Source organism: Tyto alba, unplaced genomic scaffold, assembly GCF_018691265.1.
Source record: "Tyto alba isolate M040663 unplaced genomic scaffold, T.alba_DEE_v4.0 Super-Scaffold_28, whole genome shotgun sequence".
In the NCBI taxonomy this organism is placed as follows: Eukaryota; Metazoa; Chordata; class Aves; order Strigiformes; family Tytonidae; genus Tyto; species Tyto alba.
The window spans coordinates 16,976,318-16,983,496 of record NW_024881302.1 but is presented as its reverse complement, the minus strand read 5'-3'; positions in this window follow the sequence as shown (position 1 = coordinate 16,983,496).

The window sequence follows — 7,179 nt, the reverse complement described above, 5'->3', positions numbered from 1 at the left end:
AGAGGTTAGAAAAGCGAGCTGGCAGCTGAGCTGGCACGGGTAAACTTGCAGAAGGCTTTTCTCCTAGAAGTAGACAACATGTGGAGTTCAGCTATATATTTTGGAGACTGGGCAGTATCCCTATCTTACAAGTAGATGTAAGATTCTTTGCCATCAAAATTGATGTAAATACACAGGGAAAAGTACTAAATACTATTATACATAGATGTACAGAGCTTTGTAGGACACTCGAAAGGAGAAATACCAAGTGGCCACTTCGCAATGCAGGGTGTTTCATGAACACAGAGTGAAGAAATTAAAATCTTTGGTGATTTTTCTGATGCTAACAGGTACAGCAGGTGAGTGCTTTAGCCTGCAAGCTGGTCACCTGGTGCTCACCAGTAAAGTGCCTAAAAATAGCATCTGTTGTTCTAGTGCCTGAAGTGAAGCTGGATGCTAGTTTATAAGATTTGATGCAGTGGGAAGCAGAGCATGCTTGCTGTGAGACAGTCATGAACTGTCTGACACGTCTTTAACCTCTCCAGTCCTGGGAATCCTCCAGGAATCCCAGCAGCCCTCAAGATTCTAATTTTTTGCCATGAGAGATTTATGAGAGATCAAACAAGATGACTGGAATGTAAACCTATCCTTTGTCACTGTAGCCATCAAACATGGTGAGAGGTGGTGCTAGTCCTGGGAGCCCGTACGCAGCAAGGAGCAGTAGCAGGAGGATCAGGAGGGTGCTTTGACCCAGATCTCACATACTTTATCATGCTCCTTTGTCTAAGCTTCATCACTGCATGTACCAGCAGCCTCTCCAGGTCCTCACCTCTCAGACTCAGTTTTCCCTTTTATTTTGCAAAGACCTGCAGAGAGGGCTGGTATATGAAGATTTTATGCGTGGCTAACAAAACACAGATCCTAGTGGAAAAGGGGGATGTGTATGGCATCACATTAATGAACACAAACTGAAGTGCTGGTAGGAATACAGGCGAGGTGCTCAAAAGCTGGCCTGTAGGTGACTTTGTGTCTCCACCTGGAATGCGACAGAGGCTCTTTGGTAAAGCAGCAGTGTAAAGGATGAGTTGTTTCAAACGTGATGGTAAAAGGGAGGCATGGGAAGCTAGTTAGAACCTGGTTTTTCACTTTCTGCACAACCTGAAAACATGCTGTGCAAGCAGAGGAGGCTTGTATGGATCTTGCATCAGAGCTTCGGTGCTGTTTGTAGCGTTGAAGCTGCGGCCGTGCGCTTCCAGCTCCCGTCCTCTTCCAGCTCCCGTCCTCTTCCAGCTCCCGTCCTCTTCCAGCTCCCATCTTCTCCACACAGGTACTAAATTACTGATCCTCAGGCACAGTGTGTCACTAACCAGTTTCCATCCAGCTTGTGCTCTTCCTGCAGCGAGTAGTGCCCCCTGACTCTTCTAGCATATTGAGGTGAACCAAGAGTTCCAAGAGTGTGCAGCGTGTGGGAATGGTGCTGTGAAACTCCCAGCATGGGCTAGTTGTGTCCTTTACATCTGCATTTGCTCTACCAGATTCCCCCGTGGGATGGAATTAGGAATCACCAACCTGGAGGAATCTCGTGGAGCTTATTTGGTTTCCTGCCTGTAAACAATGCTGAACCCAGCTTTGTGCAGAAAATTGATCCATCGGGTTTGATTTTTACTGGGACCTTCATAACTACTGCCTGTCTCTTTTTCTTGTTGTTGTTGGTTTTGGGTTTGTTTTTTTTTTTTTTTTGTTCATTTTTAGACAGGTTAAACTCTGTGTGCTGACAAACTCTTGGTGATAACCAGCGTGGCCTTCTCTCCTGCTCTGCCCAGGCTCATCAGCTGTGGAGTCAAACCTTATATCCTCCAGGGCAGAAGATGGAAAATATGTATAGGCAGTGAAATCCAGTTTGAAAGGACATTCCTGAGACCTTGTGCTTTTAAACTTGGACAGAATCCCTCTCACGTCTGGCTCAGGACCTTGAAACTGGACTGGCCCATAAAGTAGTTCACTGGGCCAGATTGAGAACAGAGTTTTCTCTCGTCCAGACTTCCTGCTGAGACTATCGAGAGTGTCTTGGGTAGGCTCCAGGTCTGTGATTTATGGACAAACCACAGGCCAGGAATCTGCAATCTAAGCTCCCTGAGCAGCAACTGTTTAAAACATTATGGGAAGAAATGGCCACTGTTTCCAGAAGAAGAAAACTTGAGAGCCATTAATAATGTTTAGCACTTCTGTAGTGCCTCACAATTGTTAATTAATCCTCCCACTCTCTTTGTGAAGTAAGTCAGAATTATTCTTACCTTGTACAAGTAAGGTCTGCATGGAGCTTAAATAAATTTCCCCAAGAAACACAGTGAATCTGAGTTAGGGACACAGCCCAGGACTCAAGAATCCCAGCACAAAGTGAAACAAGCCTCCTCCAAGACCCAGAGGCATAAAGACAAGTACCTGCTGGGTTTGGATGAGGCAATCCACAGAGCTGTAACAGCCACTCTCAGACATCTCTGCCCAGTACCCTGTTCATTTCAAAAGGCTTCCCAGGGCAGTTCTGGGTCTGCCCAAACCTTACCCATTGAGATCATGTGGTTTCCCAGTAACTCCTGGGTTCAAAAATTCCTGGGATTTCAGAGAATACCTGGAAGCTTGGTGGCTCGCTGAAATTATGCTGTACAAAGTCCCTTCCAGCTGCTTGTCTCCCCTATTGCTTGAGAAGAGGAGGATGGCAGGCTAAAAATCTTATCTTGCTATCTTTCTCTCCGCAGAACAGCTTGCCACCTGATGCTTCTGGAGTGGCTTAAACATGGGGTTTCCTTTTCTTTCCTCAGCAGGAAGATTTTCTTGCAGAAAAAAAAAGATCATTTGTTCTCCCTCTGCTCTCAGAATCATCTTTTGTTCATCCTTTACCTCCCCCTTTACACTTTCCCTCCATCTTCTCTAGAGCACTTGATGGCTGATGCTGCGGTTGCAACACAGTCCAGGCCAAGAGGGGAGTTCATCTGCCTGGACAGTCATTTTCCCGTTCTCACCCATGACAGAAGGGTGCTCCTTGGTGCTGTCAGTCCCAGAGCCCCTTCGAGCAAGAATTTTATCCCAAATCACAAGCCCATTCCCATCCTAGAAACAATCTGGCATGTGAGAAGGGGTGGAAGAGGCTGCTGTGAGTCCTGGTTGAAATGGAACAGTTGGCAGCATGCGAGAACCAGAGGCTTGTGTAAGTACGTAAAGACTCCTGACTGTCTCATTGCTGCTGTTCTATTTACAGCAGCAGGCAGGATGAAAAATCGGTGAAAGAAGCAGTTTCCCCCTCTTTTAAAATCTCTATATCAAAAGGTATTGTAATGAATTGTCCATTGAACATATCTGTCTAACTTTATTCCAAACGTTAAGATAATCGGCAAGGGATTTGGGGTCAGGTAACAGCAAGTAACAAAGCAGCAGTCTGTGAAGCCAAGCAAAGCCTGCTTCTCCTTTTGCAGCCTAACTAAATGAGGAGTAATTGGGGTTAAAACCTGATCCAGAAGTAAATCAGTAAGTAAATCCTTCATGGAACTGTCCCAAATTTAAACCCTTAGAAACTCGGGAACTCAGAGCTGTGGCGGGAGGCGGAGGAAGAATCAACCTGAGGTTTGTTTCACTAATGTGTATCAATCACTGGACCTGTTCTGTCTCAAGTGACTTAGCAGATATTTTAAAAAAACAAGTGTTCTAAGTTATCTTGCAATGCGTTTCAAGAAATCAAAGGATATGGATTATTTTTTTTAGTTGGGCACTGTGTTTTTAATGTATTTAGAGATTCTTAGCATGCATAATGCCCAGCGCCCTTTCTGAATGATGGTGATTCTTCTTGGAAATTATATTTCATTTCACCCCCCAGGAGAGCAAGACAAATTTTGGTGTATAACAAGTTCATTTGACATGCACACTCTAACTCGTGCTGTGGGACTTACTGAATGCGAACATGAATGTTTTTCTGGCAGGCTTACAGGAGGGGATGGCCATGGTGGCATGCACCACCCCCAAATTCCCACTTTATGGAGAAAAAAAACAAAACAAACCCGCTCTTGAGGAAGATGCTGCACTGTTGCTTGCTTTGCCCTTTCAGGAGACTCAGTGCGCTGAGTATTGTGCTGAACTCTGTCATCCAGCATGGCCAAAATCCATGAGAAGGGCACATTAACAATCAAGTAATGCAAAAACTAAATGTTACTCATTGGAATTGGCTCCCAGGGCGGCTGCTCTGATCACTGCTGACCTGGATTGAATCAGTTTGTATCGAAACTTCAAAAAGTTGATCAGGAGCTGCCAAAGAGCCACCAGCGTCACAAGCTTTAACGCAGATCAGTGGATCTGCCCGTCAGACTGGGCAGAGATTACAAAGGGAAACAGACTTTGAGAAATGCTGACTGTAGCATACTGGGGATGAATGTGTATATATAACACGTAATGTGTGTATTCGTAGACATGCAGATAAATATATTTACATATTTATTATAAATACCATTGCACGGTGAATTCAAGCACAGTTATTTTAAAAACATTTTAGTATTGGCAGTAGTGTCCACAAATTCCACGATCCTTGTTTTCTGCAGTGGCAGCTCAAAACCAAAGTGTGATAGTGAATACCCTGTCTTTCACAACGTGTATCCCGAGTGTTGCTATTTCAGGGCCCCGCCTGCATCTGTACAGCTGGAACTCAAGGGAGAGTACCCTAGCGTGCATTAAATAAAGTTGAGATTTTCATACTAAAGCGCTGGGGCACTAGGCCATCTCTGATACAGAGAATTGCTCTGGTGGGGAGAAAAATTATTCAAAAATTAAAAAAAAAAAATCAGAAATTTCTAGCAGAACTCCAGGAGGTCTACTGAGGGAATCAGTCTGACCCTGGTCAGCTGCCTGATTCTGGGAAAGCGGCTTCTCTCTGCACCTCTACCCGTGGCTTCTGGCTGATTGAATGGTTAGAGGCCGTGAAGCGTGCTGTGAAATAAGTGCTGTTCAGTAGCCAGTACGTGCTGTTAAATGTCGGAGCTTTTGGACCTGTCTGTGTTGGAAATGCCACAACTCTTTCAGCTCTTTTCAGTGCAGACTTGTAAAAGGCTGCATTTACGCACATCAACAAGGCTCGGGGTGTTTGTGCTCCTCACGCTGAGCGCAGCAAGCTTTAGAGGATCCACGCGGTGAAAAAGCAGGTGCTTGTGCCTGTTACATGTTTCACGTTTCTGAGAGGCCCTTTTCTTGGGTGCCTCAGCACTTTCAGAACAGAAAGTTGCGCTCGACTACATGAAATGCAGCAGAAGAGCTGGAGGCTGCAGCGTTGCCTGGCAGCGCGGTGCAGAGGCTGCTCCGGCCAAAGACGCGCGTTTGCCGTGGTCAGCGTGGCGGGCGGCTGCCCCGATTGCGGGTGTGCAGCGGGCTCGAGGTGCCCCTCCAAGTCCTCCTGGTTATGCTTTTATTTGGTGCTTTTGAATTCAGTTTGCCTTTAGGGTGTTGCGCAACCATTAGTGTGACTTGGCTTGGTCGTCCTTGTGGAACCAGCGCGGTGTCTGGGTACATCACCACCGGAGCATTTCTCAGTGTGTTTGTGCAATGTGTGCTTGCAAGCTCTTGCAGGATTTTCTTCAGAGCGCTTCTAATTCCCCTAAGTGTAGCAACTTGAGGAAGAACTTGAATAAACTAGCAGAAGTGTTGAAAGACACAAACCAAAGCATTTCTTCATATCAGTTTTGGGTTCTCAGACTGACACGGGCACATTGCATCTCCTGGGGAGGCTCACTGCAGAAAATGCACCTATCAGTCCTGCCAGAATAACCAGGGGTACCAATTATTTCCTTTCAAGGGTTTCCAGCTAAAATTGTTTGAATTTAGCATGGGTTAAAGATTAAATTGCCTTGCTGGAAGTGAAAAGCACAGTGCCTCAGGAGCTTGCTCCATTTTAAAAGCTGTAGTTAATTTTTTTTCTATATGCTTTCCAAACAGGCAACGCTATGGTGCCAGTTTCTTTCAGCAATGTCAAATTATGGCTCAAGATAGAATTATGGAAAAACAAGTGTTATGCATGAAGGAGCCATCATATCGCTCACAATTAGAAGTAGTGCTTTGTATTTGTTAGTAAAGTGCCTATCTTGATGTTTTTGAGGCAAACATGTCAGCCCCGGCATGTTCTGTTTGCCACTAAGCCTCTTCCTTCTGCCTCTCAGCCTCTTTTGAAGTGTTACCCAGGAGCAATTTTGGTTCTTGCCGCATTGGTACCAAGCATTGAGAAAGAAACCCGGATTTCAACACAAAACATGCATTCAAAACACAAATCCAGTGTATGAATCCCCCCACATCCACCACCTCTCTGGTGATTTTATACCTGGAGACCTTTGGCCACAATTAACTATTGCTGTGGAGGAAATGGTTGCTGATCACAACTCCAAGTTAATATTTAGTGCGAGGGCTGAGCCTGAACAGACTATAGTGGGAAAAGGGCATCCCTTTTCTTGTTTAACCCCGGGTAGTAAGAAGTATGGAATAAAAAGGCAATGCTCTCTTTTGAGAGATAAGCTTGAGCTATGTAACTGCTTCAAAATGTCAGTAACATCCATTCATTCCCACACGAGCAGCACAGCATTCTTTACAGCCCCAAAGCATTACAACAGGCTTTAGCTGCAGCTCTGCAGCCTGCAAACATATACCTGGGGTTTTCAATGCCAAGACCAATGACTTTAATTAATAATTCCATGCTCATGAACAGGTGGTATTTCTCTATTTGCAATTTCTGTTTTTCTAGATACAAGTATTTCGATAGATTCAAATTCTTTGAAATATTAATAAGCAATGCTATACTGTATGCTTTCCTCTTTCGGTGATATTTTTTCCAGATTAGTTACCCCCCCCCCAAGTCACAACCAGACCCGAGGCTCTGACGAAACGCTCCAGCGTTTTGCGTTCCCCGGGCCGGGCTCAGCCCGGGCTCGCCTCAGGAGGCGCCGTTGCCCGCCCGGGGGGGGGAGGCTCCCGGCCGGGGCCCCGCGGGCAGCACCGGCCGCGCCCGCCGGCCCCGCTGAGGGGGCACGCGGGGGGGTGTGGGGGTGGTGATCACCATAGCAACCGGTGGCGGGAAGCCACTGCGCCTGCGCAGGGAGGGTGCGGCCCTCGCCGCGCGCGCATGCGCAGCCCCCGCCGGCGGGAGGCGGCCCGGCGCCTCGCGCAGGCGCACCGTGCCCG